Raw genomic sequence first — 25,384 nt, forward strand, 5'->3', positions numbered from 1 at the left:
TTGGTAACATATAAAACACTAAAATAACTTAGAAACTAGATCCAAATATTTTGAAAAGAATCAACTTTGATATACAAAAACAGTCATAAGTTGTTACAAAAGTTTCAAACAAAAGTTTGTTTTCTCAGTGCGTTTATGTACCAGCGCAATTACTGGGTCCAGAGCAAAGAAAGAGGTTTTTATTCTTTACTTTTTCTTTAACAGTAATAAAAAATGAGGAAAACATATCTTTGTATATAAAGAATCATTGCTGGTCTTAAGAATAAATGTAACCAGAAACCCTTAAATCTGAGAGGCACACTTTGGGTTTCCTTTTTTTCTATTTTTTTCTTTTTTTTCTTTTTTTTTCCAACATAAAAGGAAAGTCACCAGTTTATTTAAATGGAGTAGCTACTCAGACGCCCCAAATAAACTTAATTCAATTAACATCACTAGCAAAAATCAGTTAGAAACTGTACAAAAATAAAAAAGTTAATACATTTAATCCTGCAGGGATTTTGTAAGGACTGGAAGGCAGGCTTTAGGAGCAGCATTTGGGCATGGCTGGAGGCTTCTTTGGTTCGATCTAACACACACAAGAGATGTAACCTACTCCAGGCAACAATTTTAAAACCCCGCACATTTGAAGACAAGTAAGGAGGTCCATATACAAACGCCAGGGTGTGCCAGTGGATTGGACTGTCTCGATTAAACAGCAGTATATCTGAGGTCAGAACTCGAGCGTGCCCTCCCCCTGCCACCAGCAGCAGCGGGGCGGAGATGGTGGGACGTCAGTGCTACAGCAGTCGGGGCAGAAGGCGGCCGCTTGAAGCACGACTGAGCAGCAGCTTCACGTCAGCTCTAGGGGTTTGTCGTCTAACTCAGTTTACAGAGCATGGTTTTTAGGAACATTAAGCAAAAGAATTAAAAGAAAACCCTTTTAATGGAATAAGGCAAACTGATTAGTGCTCATTGGAAGTTAGCGTTCCAACTTAAAACAGTGAAACAGGCTACGTGGTTGTACCTTAACTTCTTATAAAGTACCCCAAATAATAAAAAAAAGTCTTTATCTAAAACCAGCGACGTATCTGAAAGGGCAATAAACATAATTACAAGGGAAGGCCATTTACGAAAGCGTTTCTTGATCAGCTTTAAGCAAACAGACCTATTCTGTCCCAGTGCATGTCACAGTGAACTGCACATTTTGTACAAATAAACCCACAATTACACAGAAAACATCTGTAGCATTCTCAGCACTTGCGTGCTGAGGAGGTAGGTGCCCTAGAAACACTGTAGACAGACTGATTATTCTAAGCATTTTTATAAAATATCATACAAATCTGATTGACCGTAGACTTTGTAACAGTTTTTTTAATTAGTGATACAAAACTCTGGTCCAGAAGGGTCTGGCATTAACTCATTTTAAAAGCACACCTTTACAGTTTGAACCATATTTTTAAGCAACGGCTACTGAGAGTTAGACAAAAATGCGTTGTGCATTATGCTGTGTACAAAAAGGAGACAAAACTATCCTTTTTTCCCCCCAAGCCACGGTGGGAAGTATTGCTGACCTCGTCCTTAAAAACCTGCAGGATTGTTTATTCATCAGTATAGCATTACTACACTGGTAAGAAATTCCGTATAACATCTGCATATATTGAAGATTTTTAAAAAAAATCTGATATGATTTTAGATCCGCATGACCAGTCACGTGACCTGCTTGAGGTTGATTAGCACCTTTCAATACATATATATTTTTATATATAATAGATCTTTTTAAAAAACTTCTAACAATGAGCTCATACAGAAGCATGAGCATGCTGTAACGAGATGACAGATAAAGATGGGGTTGGATGACTTCTTTTTGCAGCAGACAATATGATTCAGTTTGTGCTCAGTTTCACCTATAAGGGCAAAGAGGAGAGGCGGAAAAAAAACCAAAAACCAAAAAAAACCCCTCTGTCAGGTAGCCACTTGTTCACAATTTCCACTTGAAGATTAATCCATTTAAAAATGTTCCCCAAGTAGAAACACAACAGTATCATCCAAAATAGCCTCTATATAAACTTCTATTAATTTCTGCAGCGTCTGCCTGGCACCTCTTGGCTCCTGAATTTTCAGGCCCTCTGTTTATTTATAAATTAAGGCACCACAACTGAAAATGTTAATATTTGAACATCAGATGCTGTGGATGAAGGAATGCCGAAGACCTTCTATAAGAACCTCCATAAAAATTAAGTAGCAAAGCTAATCTCACATAAGGGATGAGCATAATTTATCCAAATCTCTTTTTGAAACACTGAAACATTTACAATTAGTCTGACATTTGTTACATCTTAACTCAATTTAGCTATTGGAATTCTGTTGTATGTATTTTTTACAAACCTTTGTTATTTGAAATAACTGTAATTTCTGCTTACTGCAGTTTACTCATCCGTATTAGGAAGGTCTTTTCTATAACAGATAGGATGTGTTATCCCCTAGAACATGCGCTGAACTATGACAGGTATTAGTGGGAGTTCTGCCCCCCCATGGCTGGGGGCGCCGGGCCCGCCTCTGAGCCGCGCTCCCTCACGGAGCCGAGATCCGCTCCCGCTGCCTGAGGTCCCGGGCCGCTGCTCTGAGGGCGCCGATCGCGGCGCGCGGGCGAAGGGCCGTTGGGTGCGCGGGCGAAGGGCCGTTGGGCAAGGGGGGCCGTTGGGCGCGCGGACGAGGGGCCGTTGGGCGAAGGGCCGTTGGGCGAGGGGCCGCTCGGCGGCCGTCCGGCGTCCAATCAGCGGCCGTCCGGCGTCCAATCAGCGGCCGTCGGGTGCCCGGGCAGCGGCCGTTCGGCGCCCGGGCAGCGGCGGCTGGACGCGCAGGGCTGTCGCACGGCCCCGAGGGGCAGGGGGAGCAGGGCGCGCAGGCGGGGGAGGCCGAGGCCGAGGGCAGCGAGCCGAGGAGCCCGGCGCAGGACGGCGTGGGGGCCGGGTAAGGGGAGAGAGGCGGCCGCGGGGCGGGGCACGTGGGAGTGCCGGCCGAGGAGAAGGGCAGTCCTGTAACGCTCAGGCGGAGGAGAGTGAAGGGTGTTAACGGGGCTGGGAGGGTAACGGGTCTCGGGGCGAGCGGCTGGCACCGCTGTGCAGTGACCCCGTTCATCTGTAACTCCTCTCCCCTTGCAGGCTGTTGCTTGCAGTTACCGTCCTGGCGTCAAGAGGCAAACCCCCCAGTGTAGCCTTGTTGTGGGCTGCTGGCTTCTCCTGAAGCTCGGGAGGGAACAGAGGGGACGTCCTTGCCTTTCATGTTTCGTCAGCCCGACAGCATTTTGGCTTTGATTCCATCTTGCTCCTACCTGTTCCTGGACAGTGACGGGGAGGAGAAGAGGCACTATCCCACCATGTCCCGTTACAGCCTCCATAATCTCCTGGACTGGCTGTACGGGGGGGTGGAGCCCAGCTTTGCTGGCAATGGAGGGCCAGAATGCGCTGCCTTTCTCTCCGGGCAGCAGCGTCTGCTGGAGAGCTTGGTCTTCCTCAGTGTGGGTTTTGTGGAGATCCTTCTGTCCCTGTGGAAGCTGAGGCAGCTGCACTGCAGGGAGCTGGAGGGTCATCTGCTACAGCAGCCCCAGGCTAAGCAGGAGAGCTTGGGCAAAAATCTGCTACTGGTGGCTCTCTGTCTCATCTTTGGGCTGGAGGTGGGGTTCAAGTTTGCTACCAAGACTGTCATTTACCTACTGAGTCCATGTCATGTGGTCACTATGATGGAGGTAAGGCCCATGTGTGGTTACCAGGAAGTTTGCTTTAGCTTTATACTTGCAAGGCAGTATTTTTATATAGTCAGTTGTGGACCAAAAGTGCATAACAAGGGTACAAATGTCAAGAATTGATATAAATTTTTAATAATGATTTAGTTTTTAATTGGCCAAACTGAAATCGATGAAGAAGCAAACGTCAAATGAAAATACTAATGTCAAACTTCCTGCTTGGAAAGGCAAAAGATTAGTTACCTTTACCTGATCATTGCTTCAAGAATAGAAAATGCTGTTTCCAGTGACAGTAGTGGTAAAATTTGCACCAAATTTAATGAAAGCAAGGCTGTTGCTAACAGGCTGATGTAGTTCACTGGTAACGTTTTCAGGTAAGTTTTTTTTCAGGGATGTGAATGTGTTTTGTGAAGTTGTTGAAGAAATGAATTACTCCTCGTGCAGAAAATTTTGATACTGGCTTTCTAATTTTAAAAGCTGAATGGTAAGGAGGCCAGTCTTACCTCTGTCACATTTATCTGTGGGATGAAATAAGTGGTCTGGCTGAATACCTGTGGGTACACTGTGTAACTTAATGACTTGTGTCTAGCTTGCAGATGCACTTTAATATACAGTTTGTGTAGCGGTTGGAATACTGGAAATGTTCATAAACAATTATTGAACTGTGATATCTAAACCTTATGAGCTCTATTTTCCAATGGTCCTGTACATGTACCTAGAAGTCACCTTCACTGAGAATGTAATTATTTTTGACATCTCCCAAACTCCTTTATAATTTTGTTTAATTTCTCTAATGCTCTAGCCTCAACACTGGACAATTTACAAAATTTAAGCTCAAGAATTAATAAAAGAATGTCAAAAAGACTTTCATAAAAGCTGCCATGATAAAAATATCTGTCTAATAGCAATAACAAATAAAAATCAAACCAATGTAGTTCTTACTCTCAGTCTCCCTTTGCAGAAGGCAAAGGATCAGGGGCAACTGATCTAGGCTGTATCAGATCAAGCCAGTTCTTACTTTCACTCCTGGAGAGCATTTTCTGAAAAAGGAATGGTAACATTGTTTTCTTGTAGTACCAGAGGTCTAAGGGAGATGGGTATCCATTTAAGAGGGGAAAACCAAGCTCTTTACAGAAATATGCAAGACATTTATAGCAATTAACTTGCTGTTCCAGAACTTAATTAGTAGGGTATGTAAATTGCTTAGCAGTGATGCAACGTTAGCTCATAGGACTATAGGACGCTTGCTGCCCATAAAGTAGTAACAATAGCTGTGCAATCAATTAGTCAATATTGGTAATGAAATGGAAAACATAAGTTAGGCAAGAGCTGTAGAAATATTTGAGAAATGAAAAGAAATGGAATGTGGCCATATTATTTTAACTCTTAATATTTACTGGAAGATTTTCCAATTAATTCTCTGGATTAGAAGGTAAGGTTAGATTACTGTTATGACAGATAAGTTTAGTTCCCCTGATATGGTATTATGATATTATGTTACAATAGTAATGTGATATTTATTATAGGTGTTCAGAAAAAGCTGGTATTTATGCATAAATCAGGGAGCTACTATTATTTAGCTCATTTATTAATGGTCTCCTCCGGGAAGACAGAGATTTACCTTTTGTAGCGAGGCATGGGCAACTCTTTTTAAATAATCTCTTTCAGACCACAGTTGCAAACCAGTTGTGGAGCATGTTTAAATCTATGCTAATAACTAATTGGAAATTAGTTATTATACAGCAGTTTATTCTGTGAAATTCAGAAGATGGTATGTCAGCAAAATGCAGAAGTTACGCCTCTTCATCTTTAAACAGCTGCCTTAGGTATAGGCAGGCCCATGTTTAATGTCGAGCATGAAAACAGTTGCAAAACAACAGCGTTCAACAGAGAAAACAAGTTAGATAACAAGACTGATGTCTTCCATCAGCAAGAAAAAATATATACGGTTGGAATCTTGTGAGTTTTGTTTTTCTGCTCTGAGTTTGCTCAAGGCAGCAGGTTGGCAATGAGATATATGAAAATACAATGTTACCATTTTCTTCTGTTCTTACAATTGTTTGTACATAATCCTGCTGCTGGGCCTAAACAATAGGATGAACAGTGGTAGGAGGTGAAGAGATGAAACGTGCTGCAACATTTGAGGTCACTGAAAGGGAAGCCAACAGTAGCTGTTGGTAAAGGTCTCTTCTTGCACTCGATTTCTATTTTCCTTTTCTAAGCTGAGACTATTTCATCTCAGAGCAACAAAGGCTCTGGGCTGTAAGCCAGAAATATTTGGAACTGAAAACTGCCCTCCAGTTTTGTCTGCATAAAAGCAAAAGTCCTGCTTTTGAATGACCTAAAAGTGAAATGAACTAACAAAATAAAATGAGACTTAAACCTTGCGGTGTATTTGAGTAGACAAAACTGCATAATATAATGGTTACTGAGTTGTGCAAATAAATGTGTTTTGTTCAGGTGTCTAATTTCTGCATATCACTTACGCCAACCAGTGTTCAAATCAAATCTCCTTCATAAGCAGGAAGAACTAGTTTAGATGTGTCATCAGAAGGCTAAAGTGTTGGTCAAACGAACATACTCGTTTAAACTACCAAAACAGTTCTCTTGGTTAATCAGATTCAGAGAGCTTGTTGCCATCCTGTCAGCTAGTTGAATCATCTAGAAATAATACAGTTTATTTCCACACCTGGACTTAGTTTAGGTTTCTTGCTTAACTTTTGGAGGAAGAATGACAATGTTGTTTTTTCACCTGTGATGTAAGTGCAGCATCATTTAAAAAAGGGTGGGGGGAACCGAAACTATTTGTTTCTTGATAAGCTGCTTTTTTTTTTTTTTTTTTTTGGATAAAGGTAGAATGGGAATTTTTGTAGTATCTTTGACAGCTATCCCACGGGGATGGAGGTGTATTTGTGCAGTGCAGTTATTTAGTTGGTGTGGTGTAGCAGGAGAAATGGCCTCTATAGAAAGTAAGAATTCTGTTATAGCTTGACTTTTTTTTTTTTTTTTTTTAAGTTCTTTCTCTACGTGGAGTGCTCTTACTGAAGATGATTTGAATACCTCTTAAAGAAAAAAAAAAAGAGAAAAACAGTTATTAAGACTGAGTATGTGATTGGACCAATGATACTGCTGTAAACCTGGCATGAAAGGGTATGCTAAAGGGGACACATTTTAAGACCAGTAGTGTATTGCAATCCTGTTTTTCCTTGTATAGCAGGAAAAGATTTACCATATGTATAGAACATACCTTTGGCTGGAATAGACTGTCCTAAATGCAAAATTTATGTCCTTAAGAAAATGCTTTTTAGGAAATAGTCACACATTGCTGGATGGTTCTATCAAACAATGATCTTTTTAGGCAAAGGGAACTAAATTAAAGGGAAAGTGGGGGGGGGGGAAGACAAGGGGAAGAAATGTCTAAAATATAGGGGAGTTGAGTTTCACGCAGTGATCTTGATCTTAGAGCTGAACTTTGTATAATTAAAATCACTGCTAAGTACATCTGTAATTTGATAAATAATAAATCCTATGTTCACTATTTCCAGTTTTAGCTTCTTTAGAGACCTGGAGCCTTCCTGTCCTCTGTAAGAGGCTACTGTGTTTTTTAGAAACAATGGGCTGTTTTTAGAACGTACGTAATAAATATAGCTTGACTGAGTCTGCATCATTTGGGAATCTGTCCCAGCGTATAATTCATTAATTCTCTCTCTCTCCCTCCCCCTCCCCCTTCCTCCCCTCCCCCCCCCCCCAATTTTTTAAACATTGGAAAAAATCTGATTAGGTGGTCAAATGTGATTTTTAGGTGTGATTGTAAATTTAATTTTCATACACTGCTCCTAAATATCTTTTAATATTTGGAAGAGTCCAGTGTGTGTGTTTTTTATATTCTCTCTCTTCAAAACCTTGAATTAAAAATCTAGGGTCATTTGTAGCCTGTTGTTTGATAGTGGGTATGAAGAACGTTTGATTACATAAATTCAGTAAATATTTATAGAAATGACACTAAATAATGGCAACAACTGTATTGGGTAATGTGAGCAATAGCCTGCATGTAAAAGTTTAATGAGTTATGCAATTTTTAAAGGGCAGCAGTATTCTAAAGCAAAGCTATTTTTTACAGAGTTTCATTCACTGCTGCATGTATTATGATTCTTGGGGAAGATATAGAGGAGTGAAGGCAAAATTTCCTATGACAATGTAAGCTCTCCAAAATGTAAGGAGATATATATGAGCATATATATGGAGCATAGTATACCTTACAGCTTATTCCCAAATCAGTACATTTAGCAGCTGTGTGAGCCTGTTGTAGCAAGGTCAACAATCCTTTCAGTGGTCTGAAATATTATCTGGTAGACATGAAATCCTTCATTTAAACTTAAGTGGAAGATGTGCATAATCGCAGCTCATAAACATCAGATGATGAAGCATGCTGCTTGTCTTCAGCATAAAACAAGTCTTTCTTTCTCTAACTGCAAATTAACTTGCAATACTTCCTCTTAAAGCTGATTCCTGGAAAGGAAAATCATCATAGTGTGTGGTGAAAAAGGGCAGATAGAGAACAACTGAAGCACCGAGAGCACCAGTATTTCTTGGCGGCAAGGCTTATTTCTTGCCAAAGGGTGTATTTCACTGCTAGAAGGATGGCAGTAGTTCAAGGGGCACAGGTATGTTGTGTCATGTCATGTCATGTGGTAAGGGTTTGTATTTATTCAGATTGACAAGTAATTAGTGCCAAGTGAATTTAGTTGTTTATACTTTAATACTTTGGTAGTTAGTGAAATGCCAACTTAAATTACCAGGAATATGGTGCTATATGCCTTGGGGTTTTTTTGGATTATGTCACTGTTCCGGTTTCTTTGGCTAACATGATGTTCTATAATAAAAACAACTATTACATATGTATCATCCTGATGTTTTTAAAGATTGCCTCTTGCTCCAGAAGTACTTAGTATGGTACATGGTGTTAATTTTTTAACATAATCAAAAATCATCTCCAAATACCTTATTAGTGAGACTGAGAAGAACAGTACGAATCTCTGGGTAATCACAGGGTAATCTCTGGGTAATCCTGCAGCTTGGAAAAATAGAAACTTATTGCATTCTAGCTTCTCTATCAAGCCAAAAACTTAAATTCTCTTAATTCTCTCAGCTAAACCCTCTTAATTCTATCAGCTTCTGATGTTATATATAAAGCAGGAGTATTCTTGATTGAGCTCATTAATAAAGCGTTTTTATGCAAAAGAAGGACTAACCTATAACTCTGAAGTCCAGGGAAATAAATGTAATAAGCCAATCACTGAAGATGTAGTGGTTAGTGATTATCTCCAAAATATAATTCTCTTTGCCAATATGGAAAACAAATTATGGATTTTTGACTAGAAAACGTTGGTGGGACTGCAGGTGACTCGTATTTTACTCGGATATAGGGCTCTGCAGCGAGTGCTCAGAAAACTGGGAGAAAAACATTTCTGTTCTTCAGTACTTTGTCCACCTGAAGAAATTACAAAGGGTATAGATAGATGCAGTATTGTGAAAGGACTGAGAGTAGTTGAAACTCAGCTTTGTGGACAAACTGCAAAGGCAAGTATGGATGGTATGTGTTTTAAGGTATGATGTACATGACCATTAAAAGACTAAAAATTTTTAGAGAACAAATCTAGGAAAAGAAAGCCTTTTCCATACGGTATTGTAGCAGCTATGAGGTAGAAGATAAGTCATGTATCAAGCTAAGTTTATAGTTGTTTGCATAATTCTTCCTTCATAACAGAACTTAATTCAGTTTGGACTGATCCCTTATACGTATGGTAATTGTGAATGTCGGTGACTGTACTTTTCCTGAGAATTAATTGAAATCCTATGATCTAAGATAGTTGCTCTCTGGGTAAAAAATTAAAAATAATTTTATACAGTCATCTTCTAAGTTGTGCTCAAGAAAAAAAATCAGTGTGCTTAAGACTCGTTTTATTATCATAATTATCCTGACATACTCAAAAGGTACTATTTTGAAACTTACTTTTCAAATCCTACTAGAATAACATCAGCTGTTTTTATTTCATCTTTTAAATTAGCTCTGTAAACTCCAAAAAACAGTGTAGACTGGTTTCTTTCATATCTATATTTTGTGTTTGATGGCACTCTTTAATGGAAACCTTTTTCATGTGCAATGCCATTTTGACCTTTTTTTATTATTATTATTTTAGGCTTTGGGAGGCACTTACAAGGTGTCTCTGCCCTGCCTGGACATCAGTTTGGACAAAAGCTATGGGAAGTTAATTATCTGAAAGTTGATCTTGCAGTCTATCAAATTTGGTTGCCATTGGCCAACAGGATCAAAAGGTAGTAAAGGCAGAATGCTTGTATCTGTACAGGCGATGAACATAATATTCTATTTTTAGGAGGGAAAAAAAGAGTCTAAATGAAATTGAATAAAGTCAAAGAACTTTTTGTAAAACAAAGTCTAGAAGAGGTAGCCCAATAAAACAAGGAAAATATAAGATTATGCAGAGTCTTCAATAAAACTACCAATAAACTCCCAAATAACCTTCATCTTCCCAAATCATTGTCCACTATCTGCATATCTTTGCCAAAACATCTATTGAGGCTGAAGATGCAATCATCCCCCTGTATTGGCCAGGAAAGAAAAGCTAGAAACATTCAGTATACCATTCAGGTTTTAATCTACAGAATAGCCCACAAGAAAGTTAATTTTAATGTTTGTAACAATGTATGATTTCCCCCCCCCCCCAAAATATCAATAATTTACTTTTTTGTGATATTAGGCGACATTATTTTGCTTTTAGAACAGAGGAACAGAAAGGTTGAAACTGAAGTGTCCATTATTGGGGGCAGGGGGAAATAAAGGAGGAGAGAGGCAGATTATATGATCAAGTTACTGAAGACTTGAGTTTTAACGCCTCGATGAATTAAGGTCTTTTAATTCTACAATTGTCTTCATTTTAGCATTTTATTTTTTTCAGCTTCCCTGATCTTTTAACATTGTTTCCTTAATGTCTTCATGCTTTGTTGCTGTGGCAGATTCCCTGAAAAGCAGTTTAGTTTTTTGGAGGGAATATTAGTAAATTTATCCTTGTAACATGTCAAATATGAAAGAGCTGCATATCTTAGGAAATGGTATATAAACAAGGTTTTTTTCAGAATGTGCTTTTTTTGTCTACTGAAGGAATAAATGTATATGGTCCTTAAACTGTTTCATCAGCACAACTGAGGGATTGGTGAACTGTGACAATAAAAAGGTATTAGTGACTTGAGGCAGAGTAGAGCAAGAATATGCTAAAATGGTTTTGCTTCTGTAGGAAGCTGTGATATGAAACTTCATGCTTTGCATATGTAACAAAAGTGAATAGATATGAATATGCATATGAAAATCTTATTGGGAACATGTGAGCTTTCACGGAATCATTGACAGATGTAAATGCAAGTTAAACCTGTAGTATTTTATTAGGAAGTTGGAGACTTGAATATTATTTTTCTAGTCAGCATTTTTTTTCTTCTCCCCCAGATTAGTTTCTTATTGTCACCTTTTGCTAACAGCATTAAGCTAGGAGTGGGGAAGGAAGTAACCCACTACTAGTGAAGGCCTAGTGCAGATGGTGATTAGAGGAAAAGGAAGAAAAATAGCCTCAGTGCACTTTTTTTCCCTCTGAACTATACCTAAGATGTCATTACTAATGCTGCTGTGATACACATAGGAAGACCTGAGTCCTATGTTAATAATTAATCCTAAAATACGAGAAGTCTAGAAAATCTTTCACCTAGGACTATATAATGGAAGAAACGGAGTACAGGTTCTTCTGATAAACAAGCTAAGCCTATGTAAGGGGAGACTAACCTAGAATGTCCCAATGAATATATATATATTTACAAGACATTACTTAGTCTTTAGAGTAGAAGATGGAAATTGTTCAGCTTGCTACACCTCTCTCATCCCCAGGTTGAAACTGGGAGGTTGGAAGGAGGGGCAGGCAGCTTCAGATGTTCCCAGAGTCTGTTTTGTGTAACACAGGAACCACTTTTTACTGTAGTGTTATGTAATGCTTTGCCAGCAATGTTGCTTTGAATTGTGAGTACTCTTAACAATAGATTAACAGTTCCACAGGACAAATTAATTAATCCCTGAATCCATCTGACAGCTGCAGAAAGGCAACTGTGCTTCTTATGCTGAGAGGTTAAGTACGTTTTAATTGTTGCTGTATAGCAAGGAGAATGTAACAATCTCTTAGTGTCCGTTCTCTTTTCAGATTTGGCATTCTAAAAGATCTTAACCTTATCTCCTGATTTGTCAAACTGTATTTATGAGTTTTAAAGAGTTGCTTTTTAGTAGGCACACAGATGGCTTCTAAATGATATGGCTGCTTTGTGCTGAATTGATAATTAATAAAAATGATCAACATCTAATTTACAGCCTTGATTCGGTATCGAGGTTTATGGTGGAGTTATTAAAGCATATTACTTTCTGATAAGAAATAATAGGTTGATTGTTTTGAACTTATTTTAAAAATGAATTCTAGACTTAACAAAATCTTCTTCACCTTTTAAATTATCCAGCTGCTTGAATGTTCCTTGCCTTATGTTTTATCATTGTAGGGGGGAAATGGATATTTTTCACGTTTACAGTGAAAGCCAATGTACTGTAACCTTTTAAACATACCTTTTAATCTCTTTTGCTCTAGAGGGTACTTTGATACACCTAAGAAAGAGTAAAGGCTTTTATTTAGGTAGAGATTGAGCAGAGGGTTACCCTCCTCCTCCCCTCCCCCCTTTTTTCTCTTTTTCTTTAATTCATTCCAGAATTTGGTCATGGATTTTTCATATTGCTCTGAATGTTGCAAGTAGCAATTAAAAGCTAACCTCTTCATTTCAAAATAGTGTATTAAAACAATCAATTTATGACCTGGTTAATTGAGCATGACTGGAGTGTTTGAAAAGAAAGATACATTTCCAGTCTGCTGCGGCTGCAACCAGGCACTAAATCAAACAGATGGCTCACAGAGACAGGCAAGCTGCTGTTATTAAAGGTAAATGAAATCTTCTGTGCTGCATTTATGAGACATGAGAGTTTTACCTGTAGCATGCTCAGGCAACTTTTGCCAGAAACAACTTTCCTTGGACTTCTGTAAACATTCCTATCTATGTGATGGGTGCTACTTTGTCTGAAGCTTAATCTGGAATAGTTAGTTGCGTGACTTGTTCTTTCCTTCCCCTTCTGCCTTTTTGATCATCTTCTTTTGCCGTTAGTTTATTTCTGATCAAGCAAAATCATCTTTCTGCATATCTGTCTCTCAGTAGGACAAAGATTAGTAGAAGACAAGTGTTTCATGACAAGTTTTGACTATACTCTCTCCCTCAATTCACCAACTCAAAAATAATGTCATTAAAATACTTCTAAAGGGAGCTTTAGGTGTAATATTTTGAAGAGTGTTGGAATATTTTGGAATCCAAAACTGGAGAGGCAGCCAAGTAATAGAAAAAACCCCAGCTCTCCTTACTCATAGTGCACATGGAGTGGCACAGTAACATTAAATAAATTGGAAGGTATCCAGGCCTAGATATTTGAAAAGATATTTTACTTCAGTTCAGATACATTATTGCTATTATACTCTTTAGTTGCATCCTTTTCAAATGAAAGATTGTGCTTCCCTTTTGAGAACAGCTCTTGGGATTTTTAGTAGTCTTGCTTTCTGAAATGCTGATTAGTCAAACTAGTGGTGGAATGTGGCTTTATCAAATGTCAAAGAAGCGAGGAACCATTAGACAAACAGACAAATGGGAAAATTTGTGGCTGACATGAGAAATGATTTTTGAAATGGCAGTGTTCTCATAAACCTTTTGGAGCTTGTAAAACAAATATATACCTTCTCATCAGTATCTGAGAATTCTTCTAGACTTGACTCCAGCATGTATCATAGCCTTTCATTTTAGAGATTTAATCAGCTGTTTTTAGGATCTCAATTGTAGGCTAGTCATGCCTTATAATGGCAAGATGGGGAAAATGCTAGCAATCTTCCTAACGTAGTAAATTTTAGCTACTATAGGTAGTAGCCTGGTAACATATCAGGACATTTACATCTTGAAGTTTGAGTTTCTCTCAACATCTGAGCATGTTGGATTTGTAATAATGCCATTTAGGAAAATCTGCTTGCATCAGGGACTTTTTTTTTTCCCCCCTCCACCAAAAGTGATTGATAGCAAATGTACTTAAGAGGCACTGCTGGATTAAAAAAACAAACAACCCTCCCCCTCACCCAATCCCTTTCCTTTCTTACCATGTCCAATCTAGCAATACAGTTAAATGGAAAATGGAAAACTCCATGTGTCTGACTGTGTTCTTTACCTCTTTCCAACTCATACTGGTGCACATGCACATTGCTGAAGTCTAGATTTGCAAATTGTGAAAGACTGTTTAAATAAAATTATTTCCATATGAACTGGAAAAATCAAATAATGGAAACCTCGAATATCTCAAAACTGATCTGGTAATTGCAGCGTAAGTAATGCTTTAAAGTGCAAGAAGTGAAAATACTATTAGGGGTTACCATAGTGCATGCAGATTAGAAAATTAATTTGTCTTAAGTGAGCTGTCAGGTTAATGTTAACATAGTTCATTGTGGTTTCATAAAGTTGCAGTCTTTTGTGAATTTTAGGTGTTTGTTCCAACATTAAATTTGTTCACACTTTGGAGATGTGGGTGCATTTTAATATTTTTGCCATTAGGAAAACTGATATAATCAATAAAAGCCCCCAAACTTGCTGCAAAATACCACTTTATTTCAGTGGATATCTAGCCTTTTTTCCATGCATGTTATTTTTGACTTTTACCTAGAGACATTACTGCAATGTCAAGGAGTAATTTTTTTGTAAATTCTGACTTCTAAAAATGCATTTATAAAAAAAAAAAAAGAATTACCTGTTTTCCCCAGTTCCTTATTCCCTCTGAGTGGTTATGCTTGCTTCCGGTGATTAAAAGGGAAGGAGTTTAACAGGAATTTGTGGAGGGCAAATGTAATACTTTGTGATATCTACGTATTGCTATCTTCTCGATCCTGCCAGGAAATTAAAGGTAGGGAAGGCATACTTTGCAGAATATTCCTTTTGGACTAGCTGATAAATGAAGAGTTGGCATACATTACCATAGGAATAGTGAAGACTGCCTTTTCTCTCTCTGTGTTTTTTGCATGGGAGGAGAGGACTGATACACAAGGGAGAGAAATGTTCCATTGACCTCACTTAACAGTGGTGTGAATCCTAATAGACTTTGCTGTGCTCACTTCTTAGAGAGAACAGTGCGTCTAAGTCCAAAGGAAGAAACATTTTGCTCTAGGTCATAATGTTTCTATCTTTTGATCCCTGTGCAGCTCTGTAGTCTCTCACATGATCCTGTCTGTCACTACAGAAGTTCTCCTCGATAAATTCATGCAATATTACCTTGATAAGGTCTTCAGAATAGTCCTTTTACATACAGGCTCTACTACCTACCACAGTAATGCAGATGACTAATAAATTAGATTTAAGAAAATAATGATCGCTGCTGTTTAAGGAACTCAGACATGATATTTCTTGGAAACTCCATCAAATACTGAATGATTGGATCACATACATGTTCACTCTATACAATTTTTAAGCATATTAATGCAGGGGGGGAAATATCCTTTTCCTTCTTTGCAGTCTGTCCCAGAGCTGCAGATATCACTTGGAGCTTTCTCTTCTTTCTCAGTGCATGGTTCAAGAAATGCATTATGGAACAGGCTGATTCTCAACCCAGTCCTGGGTTGGTTCAATGCAACCATGAGTTTAGTCTCTTTCAGGTCTCCTCTCAGTAGACGAATAGCTAAGCAGTGCAATCCTCTCCCTTACAGTCTCCAACTTCTAACAGCCCTGGTGACCCATCATGTGTTCTGGTGTGACCTTTGTATTTGGGCTTGTGCAGAGGGAGTGCTGCTCATGCAGTTCTTCGTGCCAGAAATATTTCCCATGGGGATGGACGGTACTTATGGTCTTGCAGAGCAACTAGGAATTTGACTGACTTTCTGACTTCTGTTTTCTTCTGGGTCCTCAGGCTTGAAGTGAAGTTCTGTTTGCAGATTTACCAGTGTTTTGAATTTCTTTGTAGTTTATTACTTGAAAAGAATCTCAGAATCTCCTGGTCCTGTGCTGGTGAAAGATTGAAATGCTGCTTTCTGTCTCTCAAGCATCCTGACTCACAGTGCTGTGCCCACGTAAGGAAACGCACAGATAACAAGTCCTAAGACCACCCATGATTTTGTATCCTCTCTTTCTCTCGCTCCCCTCAGCCCAAAATCTTTTTCAGGTCGAAGATGCTTGATGTGTTAAATTGATCCATGTATGGAAGCTATTCAATACATTTTGATCATTCTTGTTGACTTCTGTAACCCTTTCCCAAATCTGCTGTCTTTTGGGTGGGTGGTGTGTGTGTAAAAGTGAGAGGGAAGGGAATGACCAAAACTGTGCCCAGAATTCAGCAGGTCAGACAATGAATATTTTATAGCTTATTTTTCCTCTCTCAAATGTTACTTTGTACATTTTGGGCTTCCAGTTAATTCTTTTGTCCTTCTTTTCCTTTGTAACACGTGAAAATATAATGGGTAAAATGAGGAGGGATATTGCGGTTGTTTCTTAGCTTTTTTCTAAATTGAAAGTTTAGCTGTTCTGCCTTGAATGTACGCAATGATGATCAGATAAAAACGTGTGTGGAAGAGCCTCCTTCAGTGTACTTTAAAATATATGTTGTCTCGTGTCTGCAACGTGCCAGCTAGGATGGGGGCTATTATCTCTGCTAGTCTGAGCAAGTAAAACCTTCAGAGTTTTACCAGGAACACAGAAGCTGGGTACTCTTCACAGCCATGTCACTAACTTTATATGATATTGTTCAGTTTATAAGACTTAGCTGTTTCCTACCTCAAGGCTAAGGACTGCGTTTCCAGTATGACAGTGAAATGTAATATTATTATGGAATGAGTATGTGAACACTCAGTACGTTAGAGCTTATGAGCGTGTCTGCTGTGAACTAGGTATTTTCAGGCTGCTAATTACTATGTGAGCTGAATGATGGTGCTCTCTAACATTTAAATCTACTCTGTGAAATAATCCTCTGTAAATCTGCTACAAAGGGTCTGTAAAACATTCCTTTTAAGAGGTTGTGAGGTTTATTTATCATGGAAAGTAGGTATTTAGAGAGAAAGTGCTTGATATTAAATTGCTAAAGCTGAAACATTTGAAGATCTGTTTCACTATCTTAAAGTTTTAACATAAACATGCCAGTTAAATTCCCTGCTATCCTTCCCAAAAATGAAAGACAAACACATTTTTCTGAAAGATCCCTCATAACAGAGGGACTTGCATGCTCAAAAATATTTAATATTTCTTTTGCCATCACAAATCCGGAAACTGTGTTTGTTGCTGTAGAGCTGACCTGAAAATGAGCAGCTGTGAATCCTGTTCTCTTCTTTGCCTGTCTCTGAGGCAGTAAAGTATTTTGGATTAGGTTGATGAGTTCATCTCAATCTTTGTAACTATTATGACCATACTTTTTTAATACTTGCTACTGTTTCACCTCAATGGTGAGATTCAGCAGGTACATTAAGATTCAGCTGCTACATAGAGTTGTACCCTAGTTTTTCCTCTGCCGTTCAGTAGTTGGAACGCTCTGCAGTGTGTCAGAAAAGTGAATGACTGGTGTGATTAAGACACATTTCTCTGTGTACACAGAGAAAAGCATTTCAGTTTGTTTTTGTTTTTTTTTAAGATGTAGGAAATAAAAAGAAAAAAATGAAATCTGTACTGGAGGAATAGAATTTTCTTCATTTAAGTATGAACAGTACTTCAAATGAATGTAAGGAAATCATAAGATACCTGAATTTAAAGGTTCAAATGAACTAGTGGGACTCTAAATGCCGTCTCTCCTTCTGTTAACATATATCATGGAATGTTTAAAAAGTTGGACTTTTTGAATATATACTTTGAATATATACAAATAGCATGGGAAAAAACAGGTATTATAAGAGACCACAGAAGGGAAAATTTTATGGTCCACGACAGAAGGGATATAGTCCACAGTTGATGAAACTTTAATTGAGTTAGTAGACAGAGTCTGTTGCAAAAATATCAAATGACAGAATGATGAAATGTAATTAGTAAGTGTTGGACACTTTTCCCAGAAGCCATATGGGCCTTAATGTGTAAGGTGATACACAGACCTCACATAAGATTTTGTGGGTTTTTTGTTTTTTCCTTAGCAAAGAAAGCATCCACTAGCAGATTGTCATCATGCATCCATTGTGTTCACTTACTCTTTAACCTTCCTTGATGAGTAGAAATGGCTTGCTTTTTAAATACAAGACTTGAAAGAAACTCTGATTGGCTTTTAGGAGCATTCACTAAGCAAATGTCTTGAGGTTCTTTAAATTAATTGATGCCTTTTTCTTGCTGTGCCTCTATTAGAGTTCTGTATGACTAAGGAAAAAGATTTTTTTTCCTGTGAGTGTATGTGTACATTCTAAACTGTTATTGAGACTGACGGACTTGAATTAAAACATACAAGTAATTTGATTAGAGAAATAAATGGCTGTATATTAGGAACCTGCACTGGAAATAAAATATTTGAAATGTGCGCATCTATTCATATGGTAATAACAGGCCCTTTCAGGCACAAGGGCTGAATAGAATGATGCAGCCTTCAACCTTTCGATTGTTGCTATAGCAAGTACATTGCCTGCTAGTAATTAATTTGAACATCCATCAGTTACCTGGCCAGGTAGGCCCTGTAGCACTTCAAAGAAATAGGTTTGTTCAGTTTATCCAACTTGTCCCCAAAGTGGACATGTTCTTCAAATATTCTCACTTGGAGTGATTTAATGAGTTGACTAGTAGCTTGGCAGTGAAATAATCTATTGTGCACTTATTTTAGAAACAACAGAAAAAAGCATGATCCATTTTTTACTGAAATACTTTCTCTCAGAGAGCAGACCAAACTAGGAAGGAATTCTTCTGCCCCCCCCAACCCCCCATAGTGGACAATATTTTTTTAAAAAAAAGGGGGGGTAGGGGGTTAACACTGAACACTTGCACAGTTTTTTCTTTTTATCCAGAGTAAAACTTGCTGATATGAAGTGTTTTAAGTTGCTGTGAAAGTTAGATGGGAGATTGTTGCTAATCAACAATATTTTATTACATAAGGATTTAAACCAGGTCGTATTTATGGTAGGAGTTTGGCCTGCGAAGAGAAACAAATATATACTGCTCAAATTGCATTAGGCTACTTTTTGTTTTAGGAAATAGATAGCTAATTACTGGTGAAATTTAAACAGTACTTCAAAAATACTCTATGGAAATAAGGCAACAAATGTATTTAAAGATGACTGCTAAGGTTATCTATAGAACGGATACTGAGATATCCTCTGGTCATGGTAAGGTCCCTGCTGTGCTGAATACTAAGCATTTATGATGACAATACTCTCCTTTGCTTCAGCAGTGCCGGACCCAGTCTTGAAGATCTAATGTAAGATGGTTGTCTATAAAAGCCTCTTAGCACTTCCCAAAGTAAGGCTATAGAGGCTACAATAGTGAAATGATTGGTAATACAGTAATCTGCTTTACAAAAGCCCTGAGAGAGGGAGAGAGAGAGAGAGAGAGATCTATATATAAGTATATATATATTTAATAATGAGAGAATTTCAAATGGACTAGAACTTGATTTGCTTCTTAGGAACTGGCAGAAGCTGAATCCTAGATGCTGCTCATACTGCTTAAATCCTTGTATATGTAGGTAATGTGAGATCTTTTAATTTGTTCATGATTTTGAGTCTTTTCCAGCTCTGCTGTAAAACAGTTCTTCTAGTAGAAGTGATCTGTCACATACAGAACTGAGGAAGAAAGATACACAAAATAGAGTTTAAATAAGATCGTATCATTAATTTCTTTCTTTTTTTTTTGCCTAATGTTTCAGATTTTTCTTCTTGACTGTCCTCCATGTCGGGTTGCAATGATTCTTTTCAGGTAATGCCCCATCCTTGCTGCATTTCTGTCTACTTGCATGGTGTGCTTAGAAGTTGATTGTGGCTTAAGTCATAAAATAGTAAGATACGCATCCAGCCCTTAGTTAGAAAGACATACTGGCTGGACTGAATGATGAGACCTTGAAAAGGGTCATGGCTTCAGCTGTGGGTGCTGAGTCCACTGACCCTTGTTTCTTTTGTACTGGTGGTGGTTTTGGTCTCACAGGCAACACCTATTCGCGCAGTAGTTGATGAGAGCACAGGTGTCCTTCTACAGAATAACCTATGGGCTTGTTAAATGTATGTCATGTGCCTCGTACTTTCTGATTATCTTCACTAAAAATTAGTAGCTGATCTTCATGGAAGGCCATATGTACAGTATGGGTCTATTTTTTAAAATGTGGAGATAAGTTAAATAGTTAAAGCAGATTCCTACTGATTTGGGTATTTCTCAAATGTGTGCAATCTTTTCTATAATATTGCTTATTGTTACTAACTTTAGGAAGTGGTCTAATGGACTAGTGCAGTAGAGTCCAGTAAACAGCCCATACTTTTTATAGGTTCTTACCTATAGAGTTCTTGCTCTCAAAGGCCCTCTCTCATGTGCGTTGCATGATAGGGGTACAGCTAGTATATTGTGAGGAGGGTCATGGGACTTCCCAGACAGAATGATAATCAGGAATGGCTGTAGTTGCCACCGTGACAGTTCACTCGGCTCTTTCTTCTCTTAGTCTAGGCAGTGACTGGAAAATATGATGCTGGGGGCATGCCTCATGAATTGTTTTGGAGGTGCTACTGTCTCGCTACAACTTTTTCCTGCTGCTCCTTATTTGGGCAGGGAGTAGGCTGAATACAGAGATACAGTACTAGTGCCTCTTCATCTCAGAGAGCGTGCAAAGTAAGTCTGGTGTCTAGGAAATCCTGGATTTACTATGCATTTGCAAAGGACTGGTTGCAGGGCAGAGGCTGCAGTATTTGTTCTTTTTCAGAATGAGCCTTTCTGTTTTCTGACGTCCTGACATATAAATGACATTTGAAGAACTGTTTTGGAATTGTAATACCTTCCTCCCCCGCCCCAAGTTACTTATAAACTTTGTAATTTTTAATAGAGTTTATGACAGGCAGTGGTTGTAGAATGAAATTTATGCTTTACTTTGTCTCTTATATAAAGTAGACTTAAACAGTACTGACCTTACTTCTGTAGGTCCTGATGCAACAGTGGTTCAGGGAGAGATGACTGAAAGCTGTATAAAATAAAATACAGCACTGTAATTTAAATACTACTTTCTTTCCCTGTTCTTTGCTTGGGATTCTCTGTTGCATCTTTACAAATATAATTCTTTTATTTAAGTGACTCAAAAATCAGACTTCTTCCAAATTCCCAAAGCTTTAGTTTGATGTCATGTACATTTATGGAGTTGGATGAAAGTAAAAACTTTCTCAAATGTCTATTTTAAGCTCTGAAAGCAAAATGAACAGCAAAATTTCAACCATTTAGCAGCCTGGACCATGAACAGGATTAATATGAACAGGATTAATATGAACAGGCAGTCAAAACCTTCTAGGAATCCAAAGCTCATTATAGAAAGCAGTCCTACTTCAGGAAATTATTAAAATGTTTATTTAAAGAGAGTTCTTATCCTGGTTATTGCAGTGAACAGTGGCTTTATTCAAATTAAAGCCAGCAGAATTTTCTCAAATTTCCTGCTACCTTTTATGAAAGATACACTACATAAAATACTACATAACTATACATAACATGTACATATAACATACTACATAAAAACTTTGCATTTCATTTCTAATCTGTGAAAATAATATCTCATCTCTCTTCTAAGGTTGCAGATGCATATGTTAAATGGGGCCCTCTTAGCATTGCTGTTTCCTGTCGTTAACACGCGCCTGGTGAGTATACTATACCTTTCCTTCTCCTCGTGTATTTCTTCCTACAATACTTTCTCTAGAAAGGTGCTTGAGCTGTCTTTAGAGGTGGCTAAATTACACAGATTTGGTTTAGGAGCTATACTTCTAAAATACTAAGCAAGTTTTGATGGTTAAAATTTCTTGCTGCATGTAAATTCACTGCTCATGGAAAACTTCTTTATTCCCATATCTTTGTTTCTGCAGGTATTTCCTCCCTCTCAATTAAATTCAGCAGGCTACATACTATTTGCATAATGAATCGGAGTGATCTATAAATACCTGCTGGATTTGTGTATTGAAGAGATATCTAAGACACTGAGAAAATGATGGGATGAGAGTGTTTCACTCAAAGCAGGTAAGTTAGCTCTTTTGCTAAGATCTTTCTGAAGTACTAGATTATCACTGAGTTGCTTCTTTTACTGTGAAGAACTTGCTGTTTTGAATATGGCAGTCAGATTACTAACACTTGCAAGTAGCCGCCTTTCTTCATCCCAGACCCTTTTGTAAAGCTATCTAAAAGGTGTTTCTTCTACATTGCTGGAGCAAGCAAACTACTTTCTGAAATGCATTTTCTTTTTATTTGTAAGTATTATTTTAATGATGTCTGAGACAACACTATTGAATGCCTGAAACTGAAGAACTAGTTTCTTTTCAAGCAGATGCATATAAAACTATAAATAAAATTTAAGTATAAAAAGTTTAGACTTCAGAATGGCTACGTTGTGAGATGGAGCTGTCAAGTGTGTTTTCTTTTGGACGTCAGTTGCTACGCTGCCGTACCTTTTGTCCTTGTGTTTTACAGGGTAAATTGATTGTGGGGAAAAAAGTTAATGCAAAAAAATAGTTTATATCTTTCACATGATTAGGTTAATTCTAAAGTCTAAACCCTTTTGTAGGGTGGCAGCAAGTGCATTCAGGAATGTAGTTGTAGCATCATATCGTAGCTGGGGTGGGCTTAATCTAGGAAACTTTGGCAAACAAGACCAGTGAAGTTGCAGCAATGCAATTTGTGTAGGCTGCTAATACAAGGACATATTCAGGGTTCAAGTTGTATAGTTGGTGCTGAAATCTCTGCTGCCAGTTTCAATGTTATCGGTACTGAAGCAAGCTAGATTGTTAGTAGATGTATGCCGGTCAGCATCATTTAAGCCTTTGAATATGCTATAGATACAGTCTTTATTTCAGCCTGGTGGCAGCTATTAGTCCTACAAATTATAGTTTGAGTTAGATTTTTGCTTCAAGTTATTTACCTCCAACAACAAGCTTTTTTCCTGAGTGAAGTCACATAAGAGCCCTCCTATGATCAAAGTGAACGCTGAGTAAATATATTTGGCTTTAGGAAAATTCAGTCTGTTTTACCAGGTTGTAAATTCCTGGTACAGGTCACTAGAATGGATCCAAAATACTAGTCTTTGATTTACAAGCACAATCACAAAAACTTCCATGTGGAGAGTTAATAATGTGGAGAGTGGTAGCGTAGAACAAAGTTCATTGTCCATTCCACCCTGATCTTTAAACTGACAGTGAACGTGATAGCTTTGAAAGCGGCTTCACAGGATAGCATGTGGCCCATGGTTAAAATGACGTAGTGGGAGACTAAAAAACTAGAAGTGGGTACACATGAATATGGGAGATTCCTCAGGCCTGGAATTTGCCCAGTGTTGTTGGCGTCTGTCACCTGCTCTCCCCCCCAAATTAGGCACAGCAGGGTTTCTTCATCCAGGTTTTCAAAACTGCTACAAATTTCCTGTCTTCTGGAAGAAAAATTAGCCTGTTGGTGTCCCTAGTAATACTCAAACCTGTCGAGAATTAATGCTAAGAAAAGTTGTCCTGAATCTGAGCTGGATAAAATATTTCTAAGAATTATTTTTAAGAGTTGTTATGCATGCACATATGGGTGTGTGTGTGTGTGTGTGTGTGTACGTATATATACATATAAGCGCACATGCTTGCTCATTTTCTCAGATTTCAGTGGTTTCAGTAGTATAAGCCTAGAGTTCCTTCAAGATTTAGTCTTTTAGTCCTTCCTAATCTGGTAACTACACATATTCTTTTTCATACTAGAAATGTTTATTTGCAGTTTGCAATTGTTTTTATTAAAACTAGTTACTGCTGAATAGAAATGGCATTAAATCAAAAATGCAAATAGAATTTCTTGATAATAGAATACTTTTCCTGTTTCAAATTAGGTAGCTTTCTGATTTCTATTGGATTTTTAGGAGTAACCTGTTAAGGTTAAAATAATACATGTTGAAATATTTTAATAAATCATTAACTTGTATTTTCTCTAATATTATTATAGATCTCACTTATATTTGGGCAGTGGTGATTAAACAGGAAAAATACAGACTACTCGTATAAAATTCTGCCCTTCTCTAGAGATAGAGGAGCCAAAGGACTACGTCCAAGAGCAAATATTTTTGGAATAAATACAGCTCTAGGATATTTTTGGCTTAACAGCTGCTTGCTAGGCTAGTCTCTTTTCTGTGTGTCTTCTGGCACAAGATAATATGGGTGATGTTTTATAGCACTGCAGCTTTGGCCCAAATTATTTCTTGGTAGACGTGCATTCTGCTCTATAACTGTCGTTGTAAATATCCACAATGACATTTTCCTGAAAGCACTGAATAACTCTTAACACTTAGTAGGAAGTTCCAAAAAAAAGTGCAATAAATTTGTCTATGCTCTCTGTTCCTCTGCTCTGATTTGTAATACCTTCCTGAAAAGCTTTTGACTCAGTCAGGAATGGTCATCATTTTATGCCTCAACTTTTTATTTCAGTTTTGTGATATTTTAAGACATATATTTTACTGTATGCATGGTTCATACAAAAATTTGTATACCTAGTTACATCTGTAAAGGGTTGTAATATATAGTGCCTGGCAGAAAGTAAGAGCATGAGAAGTTGGACACCTGACCCAGCTACTCATTTAGAAGTGGGGGAGGGAGAGCATGCTTTTGGGCAGGTAGGTGGGAGAGAGTTCTCTCATTCTCAAGAGACAAAACATTCTTGATTAGCATTAACAATCACATGGAAAATAGGGTAATCTTTGAAGACTTCCAGGTAAATAGAGAAGAAAATGTTAAGGGAATCAGATTGTTAGGTTCCCGGGTAGGAGCCTAGAAAGGTGTAAGAAGAAATACACAAGTGCAAGATCTCTTTTAACTCCGTATCTATATTACATGGAATACAGTGTAGGTCCTGATAGCCTAAGCCTCACAAAGGTTGGAAAGGAAGCCCGTTAAAAGTTTCTCAAATAAGTCGCAAAACAACGTGTGGCACCAGGTCTGTGCAAGTAAATTAATTTAGCTGCCAGTGAAGTGTTTGGAGAGTAATCGTTTTTGTATGAGCATGTGTGCGAACATATTGCATTAATCAAATTTTAAAGGAAAATATTTCTACTGGTTTTAAAGCTTTGTTTGCAAGCTGATGTCCTGAATATGTTGATATAGATAAAGTAAAAAATAAGACATGTCCTAGAGGCGTTGGGCTTACTGTCTCGGCTAACACAGAGATGGTGCAGTTTTAATGTTTCCAGAAGTTGCTAGACAGTATTATTAGAACTATTTGCCTTGAGAGGTACACAGCCTAAATCTGTTTTAGGAATAGAATCATACTTTGAGCAATACTTGCAGTGCACTCTGTCTTTAGGGACTATGATAATGTCCTACTGCATCTCTGTTGACTGTTAAGGTAACGATGCACTGTAGT

At 38.0% G+C, this 25,384-nt stretch overlaps 1 long non-coding RNA gene across 1 annotated transcript; it reads left to right on the forward strand.

The window, feature by feature from the left end:
• Positions 1-2,529: 2,529 nt before the first annotated feature.
• Positions 2,530-19,778, forward strand: LOC135326770 (uncharacterized). Its single transcript, XR_010387028.1, has 3 exons — positions 2,530-2,583; positions 3,141-3,724; positions 19,701-19,778. It is a non-coding gene; the product is annotated as an uncharacterized LOC135326770 (long non-coding RNA).
• The last annotated feature ends 5,606 nt before the right edge of the window (positions 19,779-25,384 follow it).

The sequence above is a fragment of the Dromaius novaehollandiae genome, unplaced genomic scaffold (assembly GCF_036370855.1).
Source record: "Dromaius novaehollandiae isolate bDroNov1 unplaced genomic scaffold, bDroNov1.hap1 HAP1_SCAFFOLD_151, whole genome shotgun sequence".
Taxonomy (NCBI): domain Eukaryota; kingdom Metazoa; phylum Chordata; class Aves; order Casuariiformes; family Dromaiidae; genus Dromaius; species Dromaius novaehollandiae.